This window comes from Saimiri boliviensis, chromosome 20, assembly GCF_048565385.1.
Source record: "Saimiri boliviensis isolate mSaiBol1 chromosome 20, mSaiBol1.pri, whole genome shotgun sequence".
NCBI classification, from domain to species: domain Eukaryota; kingdom Metazoa; phylum Chordata; class Mammalia; order Primates; family Cebidae; genus Saimiri; species Saimiri boliviensis.
Window position 1 is genome coordinate 5,474,033 of NC_133468.1, and position 17,072 is coordinate 5,491,104.

Below are 17,072 nucleotides of genomic sequence, written 5' to 3' on the forward strand. Positions count from 1 at the left end.
GGAAATGGCTGGTGAGGAAGGCCCAGTGCCCTCCTATGCCAAGGCCATGCTTCCCCTCTGCCTGCAGGATGGCGACCAGGGCGGGGCCCCGTGCCTGCTGCAGAGAACAGCCTAGAGCAGCAGGGCCTCTCAAGCGACGGGCCTTGACCTTGGCTCCTCCCTCCTCTCCTTCTCCAAACACACACGTGGCCTGACTCCTGTTTGACCTTGGAGAGCAGCTGGGGCATGGCATGCATCCTCCCGCCAGTGGGCATGGCATCCTCCCGCCAGTGTCCCCGGAGCTGACTCCCACTGCAGCCCTCACACAGACACAAGCTCAGGGACACCTTGAGGGACCCTGCAGGGAGGTCCCCTGAGGCCCAGGGGCCTGAATAACTCAGCAGTCTCCAAACTGAGAAGAGCAGCTGCAGAGTACAGACCAGCAGAAGGAGTATGGGAAGAAGACATGGGAAGTCCTTACAACATGACTGTGAACATGACCGTGCTATGTAACATGCGCTACATGAAACGCTTACCTGCAGTGTACACGTGCGTCATAAAGCACAACAAATCAGACACCTGCAGGTCCCCCACCGGGCGAGGCAGGGGCATGGCAGCAATCACCCGACATCCTCCTTGCCCACAGACCCTCCCCTTCCAGGTCCCCACTTTCAGGAATATGATTAAAAACATTTATTTACTTATTATTAAGGTATGATTGACAAATAAAAATTGCATTTATGATATACAATGTGAGGCTGAGCTAACGGACTTCTCACTTGGCATACTTTCCATTTTCTTGTTGTGTACAACTTTTAAAAATTCATTTAAAAACATTTCTTCCTTAACTATTCAATAGAATTCACTAGGGAAGCTTCCTGGGTCTGGCACGTTCTGTTTGGGAAGCCTATTAATGATCAATTCAACTTCTTTAACAGAAATAGTATTGTTCAGCACCGGGCGCAGTGGCTCATACCTGTAATCCTAGCACTTTGGGAGGCCAAGACCAGTGAATCACTTGAGGTCAGGCGTTCAAGACCAGCCTGGCTAATGTGAAATCCCGTCTCTACCAAAGATAGAAAAAATCAGCTGGGCATGGTGGCAAGTGACTATAATCCCAGCTAACTCAGGAGGCTGAGGCAGGAGAACTGCTGGAACCACAGGACGAGCAGGTTGCAGTGAGCTGAGATCATACCACTGCTCTCCAGCCTGGGCAACAGCGTGGGACTCTGTCTCAAAAAAAAAAAAAAAAAAAAAAGAAAAGAAAAGAAAGAAATTGTATGGTTCAGGTTTTCTATTTCTTCTTAAGTCAGTCTTGGTAAGTTGGTAAGTTGTGTCTTTTGGGGTGTTTGTCCACTTTCTCTGAAGTATATGAAATGTATTGGTGTGAGGTTCTTCATGAATATCCCTTGTTATCCCCCCCACATGGGTAGAATCTGCAGCAATGACCCTTTCTCCCTCCTGATACTGATAATTTGGGCTTTCTCTTTTTTTGTCTTAGTCGGTTGTGCTAGCAGGCAATCAACTTTATTCACCTTTTGAAAGAGGTTTGTTTTCTCTTTTACCAATCTCCGTTCTCACAAGATGAAGTTTAAAAAGAACTTGGCACCCCTTCCTTGATAGGAAACACTCAATAAAAATTCTGTATTTCAAAGCAACATCTAGCTGCAGCATTTCTGAGTAACACCAGGGCAAGTACCCGAAGAGTCTGAGGGTTCCCAGGACCCGACTCCACCCCAAGATGTGGAGCTGGGTGTGCTGCCCGAGGCTGGCATTGGGAGGCTCCCTCAGACCTCACCACAGGGCAGGGCTGCTCTCACTGCTGGCCAGCCTGCCTCTGAGGAGTCTCCTTGGTCCCTCTGTAGTGCAATCCCCAGAGAGTCCCATCCCGGGACTGCGTCGGGAAGCAGGGGTGCATCAGGCACGTGGGAGCTCTCTGCCTTGCCTCCCTCATCCAGCAGCCACACACTCAGTGATGGCTGAGACAGAGGGGAACCCTAAACCTGGGATAGCAAAGGGAAGCAATGGCAGGATCCAGCTAAATCCTCCTGAGTTAGCTGGGATTATAGTCACCTGCCACCACACCCGGCTAATTTTTTGTCTTTTTGGTAGAGACGGGATTTCGCATTAGCCAGGCTGGTCTCGAACTCCTGACCTCAAGTGATTCACCTTGAGGGCAGTGGTGGCCTCAGAAGGCTCGGGGTTAACAGAGAGGCGCTCCTGGCCCAGCGCAGGCCCGAAACCCGTGGCTGCTCAGCATGTGTCTGTTGGGTGGTCCACGTGATGGACAGATGGGAGGCAAGCAGAGAGACGCCCACAAAGACAGGCAGTGAGAGCAGGCCACACGCTCAAAAATAGCCCAGACTGTCAACAGCACAAAGCCCAGACAGCAGGCTGAGCTCAAGGCCCACGCTGGCTGCATGGCCCTGGGATATCTCCTTGTATCCCGGAGCCTCAGTTTCCCCATCTGTAGATCAATGGCAGCTGCTGTGGGAATTACCTGAGGCCACAGGCACTCAGCCAATGGCACTATGCGGGTGTTTAAACCATCACAAAGAACAGTGGTCATTTGAACATTTATTATTTAGCCAGACTGGCACTTTTGAACACTGTCTGGATTTTAAAACAAACAACTAAACAATTTCCTGACCAAATGAACCGGGTAAATATTTCCTCCTCTGCAGGGACACTAATGAGCCGATTCCAAGCATCTGCACTCGGCCCCACCCTTAGCGACATCCACTGCACATAAAGCAGAAATTCACCAACTAGGATGCTGGTGTGGGACCAGAAGGCCTTGACTGGCAACGACGGTGCTTATTCAAAATTAATAAACCGGGGCGACCCCTCAAATTCGTGAGCCTTTCGCAGATTAGTCTGTAGGACTCTTCCTGGCCAGGCGTATCGGGCTGCGCAGTTTGGGGCACTCTCGGTGGCAGGACCCTGGGCAGTAAGGCCCTAAGGAAACTGGAAACAGGCGGACAAGAGTGTGCCCCCTGCAGGCCCCAGCCACAGACAGTGCTGCCCAGCAGAAGAGGACCAGGACGCTGCTCTCATTTCTGAAAGCGAGAGACACTGGTCGGGTCCCCAGGAAGGGAAGAAGGTGAAGGCATAGTGGACGCTGCCTTGTCCGGCTCCGGCTTTAAGAGCCCCATCTGGTGTCTGAGGCCCAGAGCAATCCTAGGAGTATAAGAATCTCCCAGAGAGGAAGGAGTGTGTCTTAGTCTGTTCCTGCTGCTGTAACAAAATACCTGAGGCTGGGTAATTTATAAGTAATAGAGATTTATGTCTCACAGTTCTAGAGGCTGAGAAGTCCAAGATCAAGCTGCTCTCTGCTCTACAGAGGGTGCCTCATTGCTGCGTCTTCAGTGGGGGGAAGGACAAACGGCTTCCTCATACTTCTTTCTTTTACAGGGGCACTAATTCCATTTTTGAAGGTACTACCCAGTAAGGGCTCCACCTCTCAATGTGATCACACTGGCAATTACATTTCAACATATGCCATTCAACAATTACATTCCAACATATAAATCTGTGGGGGGCACACTCAGACCATACCAGGTGGGTTCAAACCTAGACCTCCGTGATCTGGGTACCTTCTGCTGCTTCTGGGATGCTTTGGGGGGCCCTGAATGAAATGGGGATGGTGAGGACCTTTGCCAAGAGGAGAAACCCAGGGAGGTAGAGCTGGGCCCACAGGTCCAGGCCCAGAGGCTGGAGGAGTGAAGGAGCAGGAAAAAGCCCCCAGGAAGGATACGCAGAAGGTGGAAGGGACACTGGAGCAGGAGCCCAATGGTACCACGGTACATCCTGACAAAGCCTGCTCAGGCCCCCTGAGGTCTCAGCCAAAGGGACCACACTTCTCCTCCCCGACCCCCAACTGCCACTTCCCTGCTGGCAGTCATGCAGCCCCCAGGAGCGGGCAGGACGGGAGAGGTGGCAGGGGGTGCATTTCTCCTAGAGAAGCATCACATTCCGCAATTTAAAAACAACTCTGACTCAAAACGCTTCACCTGCATCGAGTTTTTAGTAAAGAATCTGACAAATCCAGATTGTGGAAGAAAATGGATGCAGAGCTTTCCACAGGGAAGACAAAAAAAAACACGTGGAAGTATTGCCGTAGATTAAAAGGATCTAAAAGACACAGCAAACATGTAAGCCTGCATCGCTGACCGGATCCTGGATTTGAAAACAAGGCCAGAAACAGCACTAATGGGGCAACCAAGGAAAGCGGAGTAAGGACGGTCGATATAGTCTCACGTGAACAGTAAATTTCTCTTGCTTTCCTCCTTCCCTCCCTTCTTCCACTCGTCTTCCCTTCCCTGCCTTCCTTTCCTTCCTCCCTCCCCTTCCTTCTTTCCTTCCTTCTGAGACGGGATCTGGTTCTGTAGCCTTGGACTCCTGACCTCCAGCAATCCTCCCACCTCAGCCTCCCAAAGCACTGGGACTACAGGTGTCAGTGACCTCACCTTGCTCATGTTAAAGTTCTTGAGCATACATTCGAACTGCCGTTTTGTAGAAGAATTTCCCTGTTCTAAGGTGATGCTGATGTCTTGATTCCAGTAGCTTGTTCTTGAATGGCTTAGCAAATGTAATGGGTAAATGTTCGAAATTGTTAAAAATTGATGGGTTTATTTAATAGATGAAAAGTACACCATTCTTTATGAAGCTTTTCCAAGTAAAAAGGTTGCAGACATCTCTAGCTCCCCAGAGATAATGGCGGCCACCTAAATCCAATCCTGTCCTTGGTAAAAGCCAATATGGACCAAGCAGGAGAGCCAGTAATACCACCCATGCCCATGCCTCCAGCGTGAGTCGGAGACAGGGGGCACACTCCTCTAACTGGTGTGGGTGAGGAAACGCACCCCAAACTTCAGAACTGGCTCCAGGGCCCACACTGGCATTGGCGGGGTGAGGGCTCAGGCAGAGGCACTGTGGGAACGAGGAGAGAAGTGTTGGGGCCAAGAACTAAGAAAAAAAGAAAGTCCTTTACCCAGGTGTGGTGGCAGGTGCTTGTGGCCTCAGCTACTCTGGAGGCTGAGGTGGGAGGATCACTTGAGCCCAGGAGCTGGAGGCTGCAGTGAGCTGTGATCATTCCACTGCACTACAGCCTGGGTGACAGAGCGAGACCCTGTCTCTAAATAAAAACAAGAAGAAGAAAGTCTCACTCCACATGGGGAAACAGAGCACGCCTGGGGGTGAGTGTCAGCACTGGCGGCTGGGGAACTGAAAGCAGACAGAAAGCATTCAAGCCCAGAGGCAGCTGTCTCAGAAAGGCCCTGCCTCTAGGGGCCAGGCACGTGGCCTAGAAGTAGAGGCAGGCTTTGGAGGCTTGCTGGTAACAGACAGTAAGTAGCAAGCCTGGACACTCAGGGACCTACGGAAGCGAAAATGAATTGTAGACTCAGAAAACACAACCAGTCCTGCCTCGCAGAGGACAAGGAAAATGGTGCACTTCATCACGCCAACAGGAGAGGGCAGTCTTACACTAAGAAACCTACTATGGTCCCCAAGCCCCTAGCACCTGCCCACAGCCATCTGCTATTACCCGTACAGGCAAACGAAGACACTTCTAAGTTAACAGATAATATCCATTCAAAGCCAGTATAAGGAGCCGACACTAATCTTTCGAAGGAACCCCCAAGTTACACGGGGGAAAAATGACACGCAACACCTCAACTTGAATTACCTAATGCTATGGTCTGGAAGTTTATGTCCCCCAGAATTTATACATTGAAACGTGGTCCCCAGGGTGATAGCATTTGAAGGGGGGCCTTTGGGAGGTGGTTAGGTCTAGAGGAGAGAACCCCCATCAATGATTCGCGCCCTCAGAAAAGAGGCTCCGGAGAGCTCCCTCGTCCCTTCCTCCGTGTGAGGACAGGGCAGGGGCAGGGGAGCCATCTGTGAACCAGGAAGCGGCCCTCACCACCTACCTTGATCTTGTACCTCCAGCTTCCAGAACTGTGAAAAATAGTTCTGTTGTTTGTAAAACATCCCGTTTCTGATATTTGGTTAGAGCAGCCTGAGCGGATGACGTGCTAAGAAAAATTCAGACACGTGAAGAAAATCCCTAAATTATACATTCAAAAACTCCACAGAAGTGGACCCTAACGAAAAAGGTAAACGTGAAATTAGAGTCGCTTGAACTCATGAAAGAAAATGAGGAAAAGACAATCATCTGAGAAATGAAGACTGAATCAGAAGATCTCTTCGGGAGAATAGATCTGACTAAAAGCTTAATAGTGTTCATTAAGGAAATGAATGAAAACAACCACAAAACAAAAGTAAAATTCATAGAGAAAGCGATCTAGAAGACGGATGAAAAAAAGATCTAACACAAACATGTAACGGGCATCCCTGAAGGAAAAAAGCAAAATAATGGCACATAATTAACATTTACGCTACAATTTAAGAAAATGTTTTAGAAATAAAAGAAGACTTAAATCTGCATATTCAAAGAGTGCCCCATGTACCTGAGATCAAGTCCAAGACAATGCCTAGTAAAATGATTAGATTTTAAAAATAAAGAAAAAAAATCCTTTGGCGCTCCAGAAAAGCAATCAAGTCACTTACGAAGGAAAGAAAAGCATGTTTATATCAGACATCTCGTCAACAACATACAAGCAATACGACCCAAAAAAAGCATTTTTAAAAATTTAAGGAAAGAAAGTAAGAGGTAAGGATTTTTTAAGCAGCCAATCTATCCTTCTTCTTTTTTTTTGAGATGGAGTCTCACTCTGTCCCAGGCTGGAGGGCAGTGGCATGATCTCGACTCACTGCAATCTCTGCCTCCCGGGTTCAAGCGATTCTCTGCCTCAGCCTGCTGAGTAGCTGGGATTACAGGTGCACGCCACCACACCAGGCTAATTTTTGTATTTTAAGTAGAGACTGGGTTTCATCAGGTTGGTCAGGCTGGCCTCGAACTTCTGACCTCGTGATCTACCCACTTCAGCCTCCGAAAGTGCTGGGATTACAGGCATGAGACACTGCACCCAGGCTCACGAGTCTTTCTTAAGGAATCATCAGAAGCTAAGCTTTGTCTAGTCAAAAGGTGACTGGGAAAACTTTGGCAAAAACAAATATTAGTAATCAGAATCCAACACCATTGTGCCAGGCACGATCTCTACCTCTTGGTATTCAGACCTTGGGACTGGGTGGGAACTTTGACTTTCCTCTAACCAATAGACTATGGTAAAGATGACAGCATATCACTGCTGGGATTATATCATATATGTTACATTATACTATGTTATGTTTTGTCATGTTATGACTCTCTAGAGACTCTTAGCAAAGAGTCATGCTGAGGAAGCATGGGACAAGGAACTGTGGGTGCTCCCTAGGACCTGGGGTCCTCTAGAAGTTGAGGTTGGCCTCTAGCCAACATCTAGCCGAAAATTTGAGCTCTAAATATAACTACAAAGAACTAAATGCTACCAACAACCCCATGAATGGATGAGCAAATCCTCCTCTTGTTGAGTCTCTGCATGAGAAGCTAGTCCTGGCCAACGCCAGCAGCACTCAGCCAAGCCATGCCCAGGCACCTGATCCACAGAAATGATGAGCTAATAAGCATGTGTTGCTTCAAGCCACTAGGTCAGTGATAACTTATTACACAGAAATAGATAACTAATGCAATGATATTAAAACATACTACAGGCTGAGCGCAGAATCCCAGCACTTTGGGAGGCCAAGGCGGGAGGATCACTTAAGGCCAGGAGTTTGAGACCAGCCTGGCCAACATGGTGAAACCCCATCTCTACCAAAAATATACAACTTAACTGGGTGTGGTGGTGCATGCCTGTAACCCCAACTACTTGGGAGGCTGAAGCAGGAGAATTGCTTGAACTCAGGAGGTGGAGGTTGTAGTGAGCTGAGACTGTGCCACTGAACTCCAGTCAGTCTGGGCAACAGAACAAGACTCCATCTCAAACAAAAAAGAAACAAATAAGTAGAAAACCACCAATTAAAATAGAAGTCAATGGAAATTCCCTCCTCTCTCTGTCTCTCTCTCTCTCTCTCTCTCTCTCCCTCCATCCCAAAGTCAGCATCTTTCTTAATGGGGGAAGTATTAGAGGCCTTTTTACTAAGGTCAGAAACAAGGTAAGGAGGCCCACTGCATCCATTATTTAACACTGAATTAGAGGTATTCAGCCAATTTAATTAGACAAAAGAAAGCATAAAAATCAGTAAAAAAGCAGTAAAGCTATTTGAATTTGTAGATGACAGAATAAGTAAGAGATAAAACTAACAACAGGCCAGGTGCGGGTGCTCATGCCTGTAATCCCAACACTTTGGGAGGCTGAGATGGTGGATCACCTGAGGTCAGGAGTTTGAGACCAGCCTGGCCAACATGGTGAAAACCCGTCTCTACTAAAAATACAAAAATTAGCCCAGCGTGATGGCTGGCGCCTGTAATCTCTTAGTTACTTGGGAAGCTGAGACACAAGAATCACTTGAACTTGGGAGGTGGAGGTTGTGGTAAGCCGAGATCATGCTACTGCGCTCCAGCCTGGGTGACAGAGCGAGACTCTGTCTCAAAAAAAAAAAAAAAAAAGAAGAAGACTAACAATAAAAATTTGGGTAAGACAGAAAGATATAAAATAACATACACAAAACAGTAGCCAATTCAAAGATATAATTGAAAAAGAAACCATTTATAATAGCAACACACAAGGTAAAATACTCATGAATAAACTTAAGAAACATGAAAAACATATGAGGAAAACTTCAAAATACTCCGAGAAGTAGTGTTGAACAAACAGAAAGCTATCTCTTGGTTTTGGATAAGATGACTCAACTTCATAAAGATGCCAATTATCCTAAAGTTTGTAAGTCTAATATAAACTTAATATGATCTCCTTCCCCACCAAATACCAGCAACATGCTGAATAGCTAGGAAATCCTTGCAGTAAAAAGCAGTGGAAGGAACTTACCCATCAGATATTAAAACACAAGGAGAGTTGAGCTCAATCTCTCCTCTATTGCAATAGTTTTGAATAAAGTCCTCTTTGCCTTTATTATTATTATTATTATTTTGAGACGGAGTCTCACTCTGTTGCCCAGGCTGGAGTGCAGTGGCACAATCTCAGCTCACTGCAACCTCTGTCTTCTGGGTTCAAGTGATTCTCATACCTCAGCCTCCCAAGTAGCTAGGATTACAGGCGCATACCACCATATCTGGCTAACTTTTTATATTTTTTGGGAGAGACGGAGTTTCACCATGTTGGCCAGGCTGGTTTCAAACTCCTGATCGCAAGTGATCTGCCCACCTCAGCTTCCCAAAGTGCTGAGATTATAGGCATGAGCCACTGCGCCAGGCCCTCCTTGCCTTTAAATATATTCTCTCCCTCTCTCTTTCTCTCCCTCTCACCAGTGTGTGAACAGATGGAATAGACAGACCTGTGAGACAGACTAGAAAGCCAGAAACAGGCCCAGGGCTTAGATGTTTAGTATAGGATAAAGGTGCGTTTCAGATCACTGGAGAAAAGATGACCTTTTAAATAAACGAAATTGGGAGAGAGTGGTAGACATTTAGAAAGAGATTAAACAAATATTAGAAAACACAGATGATTGCTTTATAATTGGGCTGGGAAAAGTCTAACTGTGATTCCAAATCTATGTGAGAAGATGTCCAATTTCACTTATAATAATAGAAATATAAATTTAAAATACACTGAAATACTGTTTCTCAGCTCTCAGACCGGCGAGGCTGTGAAAGAAACAGACGCGGATACATTGGTGGTAGGAACGCAAAACGGTGCCACCTCCTGACAGGGAATCTGGACAAAATAAATCCACATTCACTCCTACTTCTAGAAATTTGTTCTAAGTATACACCTTTGCAAATATTAACAATATAGGTGCAAAGTTATCCATTACTTCATCATTTTAAATAAAAAAAGGCTTGGAAAAAACCAAAATGTTCATCCACAGAGCTTAATTTGAATAAACAATAATAGTACTGCTACAGAACAATACTATGTGAATGTGAAAAAGAATGAGGCGGGTCTCCATGAACTGGTAAGAAGTTATTTTCAGGACATATTTTTAATGGAAGAAAAACAAGGAGCTGTATGTGCTAACTTTGGTGATAATGCTTAAAAGACTTGTTTTGCAGAAAGAGACACAGGAAGGATAAACCAGAAAATATTTTAAATGGCTACCAGTGGTATGGGAACAAGGAGGAAGACACGGGGGTGGGATTGAGACCTCTAAGGATAGCTTTTAAATAGTTTTGACCTTTAAACCATGTGTTTTACATATTCAAAAAATAAAATTACATCCTAAAGTCTAAAGGAAAAAAGTTGCAAACTGAATGCAAATAGAAACACACGAAGCTAGCAGTGCATCCAATCGGTAACACAATCGCACAGCCCTCCGCCTGCACACCCGCGAAGCTGACCTAGTAGGTATTTGGTCGGCCTTGGTTTGGATGTAGTAATTCTGAAACGACTTCAGGGTGCACTGCAGCGCTAAATGACTCCACATGTTCATGTTTTGGGGGACAACGTTCTCACCGCAGGAGAAAGGGAATGGCAATATTAATTTTTACCAAAAAAGAAAGATGCCTTGGCTGCGTCCCCGACAAGGCTTACCCACATCGCTGATCTCTAAACTCGGGTCCCACGGAAGGAGCCAAGGCCCCTTGGAGAAATGGCTGATTCTGGATCTGGGTACAGGTACAAGTGAGAGCTGGAACCACCTCAGAGATTGACCGGGATGTGGCAGGAGGGCAAAGACCCTGGTCTGAAAAGGGCCAGGTGGCAGGCAGGACCCCAGTCTGGAGGCCTGCGGGCTCCTCCTTGCCAGCCCTGCCCTGCCCTCCACAGCTTGTCCCTCTCTCGCCTGCCCTCCCTCTGCTGCCAGGGGCAACCCTCCAACTCCCAACCTCCAATCCCTGCCCAGGGCATCCAGACCCCCCACCGACTGGGCTCCAGCTCCGTCCCTCCTGCCCTCAGGGACCTCATCTTTTCGGCTCCCCCAGGCTACTCGTCCATCACAGCACAGGCAGGGCTCCCAGCTCAGGGCAGCCTCCCTGACCAGGCGAAGGTTCAGATGCAGCCTGGTCTCCTTCTGTCCCAGTCACCCTACTGCACGTTCCTTCCCAGCACGCATTCTCCGCCACGTCCTTGCTTGTCTTTGATTCCGTGTTTGGTGTCCCTGTCACACACCAGCTAGTGAGCACCTACGGGGGCAGGCAGCACACAGTAGGCGCTCAATGAATGCGCTGGGCTGCTGAGTGGACAACCCCAGCCCCCCCCCCCCAGTCGCCTGGCACAGTGGCAGCTCTATGGCTGTTGGAGCCAGTCCTACCAGAGGTGCGACCCCCGCGTTGCCACTCCATGGTCCCACCCCTCTCTAAGCCTCAGTTACTCCAGCTGCCTGGCAGGCAGAGCTTTCCAGGACTCTTCTCAGGCTCCCGGGACTCAGTAGAACTTCTGTCTGCCCCACAGCCCCAGGAGGCAGGAGGTGGTGGCCGGGATGAGCTCCTCCATCAGCCCAACTTGCCAGGTCTGTGTTTCCCACCCCCACGCATGGGGCGGCGGCGGCAGCACCCTTCCCCAACCCCCCCCCCCCCCAAGCATTGCTTTCCCAATCTAAATACAAAGGGTGGACCAGCTGGTCCCTTGATGCCATCCGCTGTCAATGCGTGAGGGACACACCGCGGGCTCCCAGCAGACCCCACCGTTCCGCAGGCCCTCTGATACTAGCATTGCACCTTTCCTCAAATCCGATCCTATCCTGAAGGGCGACAGCACCCTCTTCCCCAGGCGCAAGGCCCTTTCCCTTCTGCACTTGCACTGGCAGGTGTGCCTTGCCGTCCCCATTTCACAGACGGGGAAACTGAGGTCCAGTGCGGGTGGAGGCTTTGGGCCAGGCTGGCTTTTCCTGCCACTCCAGTGGCTCAGAGAAGCTTGCTCCTTGCTCCCAGTGGAGGGGCTCGGGCGCGCGGCGGAGCCGGGTCTCCCGCCATGTGGCGGGGGGTGTGCCCTTAGCCGGTCCCCTCCCCGCCACCCCTGCACCTCGCGTCGCGGTAGCCGCGCGGACCCCGCCCCTGCCGACCCCGGCGCACGCTCCCGCGCCGCGCGCCACCCGCCGACCCCGCCGCGCGGACCGCACACTCACGTGCGCCGCGGCCCCGGGTCCCGCCGGCCGGCCACACGCACTGTCACCGCGCGCGCACCTGTGCTCCGGGTCAGGCCCACGCGTGCCCGCCAACGTCCTGGACACCCGCCGTCCCCGCCGCCCCGCACCCACGCCGCGACCTCGCCCGCGCCCCGCGCCCGGCGCCCCGCGGCCGCCCGCAGCCCTCCCCGGCGCCCGCGAGCCCACGCCCTCGCCCGCAGCGCCAGGTGTCCCCCGGCCGCGCCACCACTCACCGGCTCCCGGCGCGCCCGAACCCCGGGCGCGGCCCATGGGCAGCGCCCGCTGCGAGCCTCGGCGCCACGGACCCGGGGCACCGCCCGCCGCCGCCGCCGCCGCCCGCCCGGCTCCCGGCACAGCCCGCACGAGCGCCCGGCGGCGGCCACACAGCAGCGCGGCGCGGCGCCCCCTGGTGGCCGCTCGGGGAGCGCGGAGCGGGCGGAGGGCGGGCGGAGGGCGGGAGCCCGGCGGGCGGCGCTGCCCACCCGGGCCCTCCACGCCCCGGCTCCGGAGTCTCGGCCGAGCGTCCCGCGCTGCGTTCAGGCCTCCGCTGCGGCTCCCCGCCTGCCCCTGGGACCCAGCCCCAAGGGCCGGACCGCCCGCTCAGGCTGTCAGACGTTGCCCTCCCGAGCGCGGACCCTGGTCGACTCTGCGCCCAAGCTGCCCCGGCCGACCCCTCACCTGGCGAGCCTCTGGCGCCCCGAAATCCGGTTCGCCCTCTGTCCTCAAGGCTGGGCCCGGACCTGTCCTCTGGGCTGTCCTCCTACCACGGCCACCGCACTCTAGGTTGCTCGTGAACCCCGAGTGGGACATCCCCGGGTGGGCATCCATCAGGTAATGGGGAAACTGCACCCCCCACACCTTCTCGGCCTTCTCCCGTGGCCCACAGAGAGGGTGGACGCCACTCTGAAGACACCGGGGTGCTGGGAGGATGGCGATGCCTGATTTCACTTTTAGAAAGGGAGAGGGGGCCCTAACAGGATCCAGTGGCCTCCTTGAACTGGGTCCACCTGAACAGTGAAAATTCCCCGGTTTGTCCCAGCATAGAGCTCAGGACACCTGCCCTCTGCTTTAGTCAGGACCTACTTGATGAACTATGGCTCAAAACTCAACCCAACCAGCTTGAGCAAAATGAACTTACTGGCTTGTGGATCATAAAAAGTCAAGGTTCGCTGCTTTCAGGAATATCTAGATCCAGGTGCTTAACCTATGTGCATAGAAACCCGCCTCGCCTATCTCCCAGTCTTTCTGTGGCAGAATGGCCCTGGATTGACACTGCAGAGAGGGCACAAGGGCTGCCACACGCAGGCTCCGAGGAGCCAAGCTCAGGCCATTTCCGCAGACCCCGGGGGCAAGGGTAAGAGGCTGAGTGTTGTCTCACTAGACTGGGGGCAGAGTGAGCCTTATGTCAGCTTTGAGGATGGAGCAAGGTGCTGTTTCTTCCAACAAAGGCTGTTTCTGGAACAATGGACCGGTTAAAAACAACAGAGTCTAGCCCATTTCTTGAACAGTTAGGGAAACTAAGGCCTGGAAAGAGTGAGCATCTGCCTAGGGCATACAGGTGTATTAGAGTCAATGTGGGCCAGGTAGGCTGAGCGGGAAGGTAGCAGGGCTTGGACCAAGGCCAGGGCCAGAGGCTGGCCATAGGGAGGGTGATGTCTGAGACCAAGGGTCAGGTATGGGGAAGGGGAGGGGAACAGAGGCAGGCACACTTGGTTGGGGGAGAGGGGTGTACTCCTGGCAGAATGCCAGAGGCCCTCAGGGCACAGGCACTGGGCTACTCTTTGCGTCTTCTCTGATTATCACCCTGTGCCCCCAAGCCTAGGGTCTAGTCCCAGTGTGTCCCCGGGAGGCAGCTGGGGGTCTAGGAGGAGAGGCTGCAAGAGGGACCTCAGAAGAGCTGACCCAAGCAGCTGTGTCATTCTGGGCAGCACTGAGAGACCCTCCTATCAGGTGCAGCTCAGTGGGAAGAGGCCAGCCCCCTGATAAAGGACTTTCTCCAGCAAGTGGCTGGGCCACTGAGGCATGATTGCCCTGCTGGGGAGCAGGGTAGGGGATGCTTGGATGAGGCCAGAGCACCTGGAACATGGGCGTGGACTAGCTCCTGGCCACAGCTCAGTGTCCCACAGGGGTGAGGGTGGCAGAGCTATGCTCTGGGACAGGGGAGAAGGCCATGTGCCCTGAGGTCTCCTGCATCCTCTCCCTGCCAGGCCCACCGCTGCCGAGGGGTCAGGCCTGTGCTGAGGCAGAGCATGAGCTGCCGTCATGGCCACCACAGGGAAGCTCCCTGAGCCTCTCGGCTAGCATGGAGTTAGGCCCTGAGCCATCCCCAGCTTTGTGGGACCCCGGCTGCGGGTGCCATGGCTGGGACCTGGGAGGCATTTGGCCCCGCCCCCTCATAATCTCCCCAGGAGCGCCTCTACCCAGGCCCCTCACCCGTCCACTCCCTGCCCTGCCCACCCAACTTCTCACTCCAGAATGTGCCCAGGGGCTAATCCATGAGTGAGGGCGTTGGGACAGAGGGTGAGCCATCCCCAGGGCTGTCAACTCTGCCTCCCCTCACCCCACCACTGTCCTGAGACAGCTATCGGGTGGACACTTACCCAGGGCCTGTGTATGCTGGGCACTAGGCTGGGTGCTGGGAATATAACAGAGAGCCCGACACGGGGTTCTTGCCCTCCGGAACTCACAGTTTGGAGAAGGGAGCCTGAAAACTAACCATACAAACGAGAGTAAAAACAGTCATTTCAGAGAGCACTCAGTGCCGTGAAGGAACCCATACGGGGGAGGTGGCTGAATACGGCGAGGCTGCGTTAGAAGGGAGGGCTCAGGAAACGCCTCTCCAGGCACATGGGGTGAGGAACTGGCCACACAGGGTCTGGGAAGAGCACTCTGGGCAGAGGGGACAGCAGGGGCAAGGCCCTGTGGCCGGCATGGACTTAGCATCTTTTTTGGAAAAAAGACGCTGGAAGGGAACAAGGTGGACGGGGCCAGGGCCAGGCAGGGCGTCCAGGAGCATGAGGAGCTGGATCCTGTCTTCCAGGGGCAGGTGTGGCCGCAGCTCTCCCAGCAGCATCCCCAGCAGGAGGGGGTGGTGCTGTCCCCAGATGTGGGGGTCTTGATGCCCATGAGGCCTTTCCCAGCACCTTCAGCCCCTGAGTAGCTGCCCCTGGCCCGGATGGTACATCCTGCACACATTCGACAGACCTAAGTGTGCCCCACCAGCTCAGCACTGGGTTAGTGGGGCTGGAATCCTCGATCACTAGGTGTGGTCATGAGGGACAGGGAGCAGGCCCCTGAGAAGGTGGTGGGCAGGGGAGAGCTGATGAGTACAGACCCAGGCCGGGGGCAGGGAACTGGCAGACCTAAGGGCTGTTTCTGGGGGAGAAGCCAGAGGACTGGATGATGGGAGATGAGGAGAATGTGAGAAATAAGGATGGCAGGGATCCTTCCAGGGTGAATGGGCACCTTTCCCAAGAGGGCGAGAAGCCCCTTCACAGCAGACAGCACCTGCTGGGACTGTGAGGCCAGGGTCATTTGGAGGAGGTCTGGAGGCAGTGACACCTGTGGGTGCCTGCCTGGTGCGGGTCCTCAGGGAGGGAGGGAGGAAGGACGGTGTGGGCTCCAGCAGCTGCAGGCACTTAGAGCAGGAGCCCGTGAGGCCTGGCAGCACGTCTGCCCTGGATGCTTGGCACAGCCACAGCAGGTGACTCAGGGAAGGGGCACCAGGCAGGGCCGCTGAGCAGGATCACCAATAAAACCAGGAAACAGTGAAGACAGAACTCTGGGCTCTGGCCAAAGCATTTTATTAGCCGACTCATAACTCGTTCATTCTTGGTCTGGTGAAAACCCTCCAGAGTTACTACAAGGGCAGAGCTCCAGGAGCAGCCATCTTATAAGCAGCCACTGGAGGGGGCCACATTTAACTATCCTTTACAGGCCAGGGCTGCCAACCCACTGAGCCTGGGCTGGGAGGAGCAAGAAAGAGGGTGTGTGTGTGTGTGTGTGTGTGTGTGTGTATGCACGTGCACATGTGTGCATACATGGTATATGCAGTGTGTGTATATTTGTGTGAACGTGTGCTGGTGTGTTCTATGCATGTACATGCAGCACATGTGTAATATGTGTGATGCTGTGTGCATGAGCGTGTGGTATAAGCATGTGTGTGCTGTGTGCATGTGTGTGGTTCTGCATGCATGTGTGGATGCTATGTGTGTGTGGTGTATGTATGTGTTGTGTGCATGTATGTGCTATGTGTACATGTGTGGTGCTTTGTACATGTGTGTGGCGTATGCATGTGTGTTAATATCCATATATGTGGTGTATGCATGTGTGTTGTGTATATGGGTGTTGTGTGTGGTGTATGCAGGTATGTGTGCTGTGTGTATTATGTGTGATACTGTGTGCATGTATGTGTGCTGTGTGCCTATGTGCTCTATGCATATGTGTGGTGCAGTGTATGTGTGTGGTATGTGTGTGATGTGTGCATGTGTATGATGTGTTATATGCATGTGTGTAGTGCATGTATTTCTGTGTGTTGTGTATGTGTGATGTGTGGTGTTTGCATGTGTGTATGGTGTATGCATGTGTGATGTGTGCTGTGTGCATGTGCATGTTGTGTGTATGTGGTATGCTGTGTGCATGAATGTGCTGTGTGCATGTGTGTGTAGTGTATGCATGTGGTGTGCATGTGTGTGGTGCTGTATGCATGTGTGTGCTGTGTCATGTGCATGTGTGTAGTGTATGGATGTGGTATGCTGTGTGCATGCATGTGGTGCTATGTGCATCTCTGTGCTATACACGTGTGTGCTGTGTGTCATGTGCGTGTGTAATATATGCATGTGGCATGCTGTGTGCATATATGTGTGCTGCATACGTGTGTAGTGCTATGTGCATGTGTGCTACATGCATGTGTGTGCTGTGTGTGTTGTATACATGTGTGTGTTTAT

At 52.0% G+C, this 17,072-nt stretch overlaps 1 protein-coding gene across 3 annotated transcripts in view; it reads right to left on the reverse strand.

Annotated features, from left to right (window-relative positions):
- The window catches only part of RASGEF1C (RasGEF domain family member 1C), a 98,303-nt gene extending 85,784 nt beyond the window's left edge, over window positions 1-12,519 (reverse strand). For 2 of the 3 annotated variants that reach the window (XM_074390482.1, XM_039460751.2), the window contains exon 1: window positions 12,360-12,498. The gene's annotated coding sequence lies outside the window, so the exon portion shown is untranslated. Of the gene's footprint in view, window positions 1-12,359 lie in introns of all 3 variants that reach the window. The other variant, XM_039460750.2, reaches the window with a different exon arrangement.
- Between the last annotated feature and the right edge of the window lie 4,553 nt (window positions 12,520-17,072).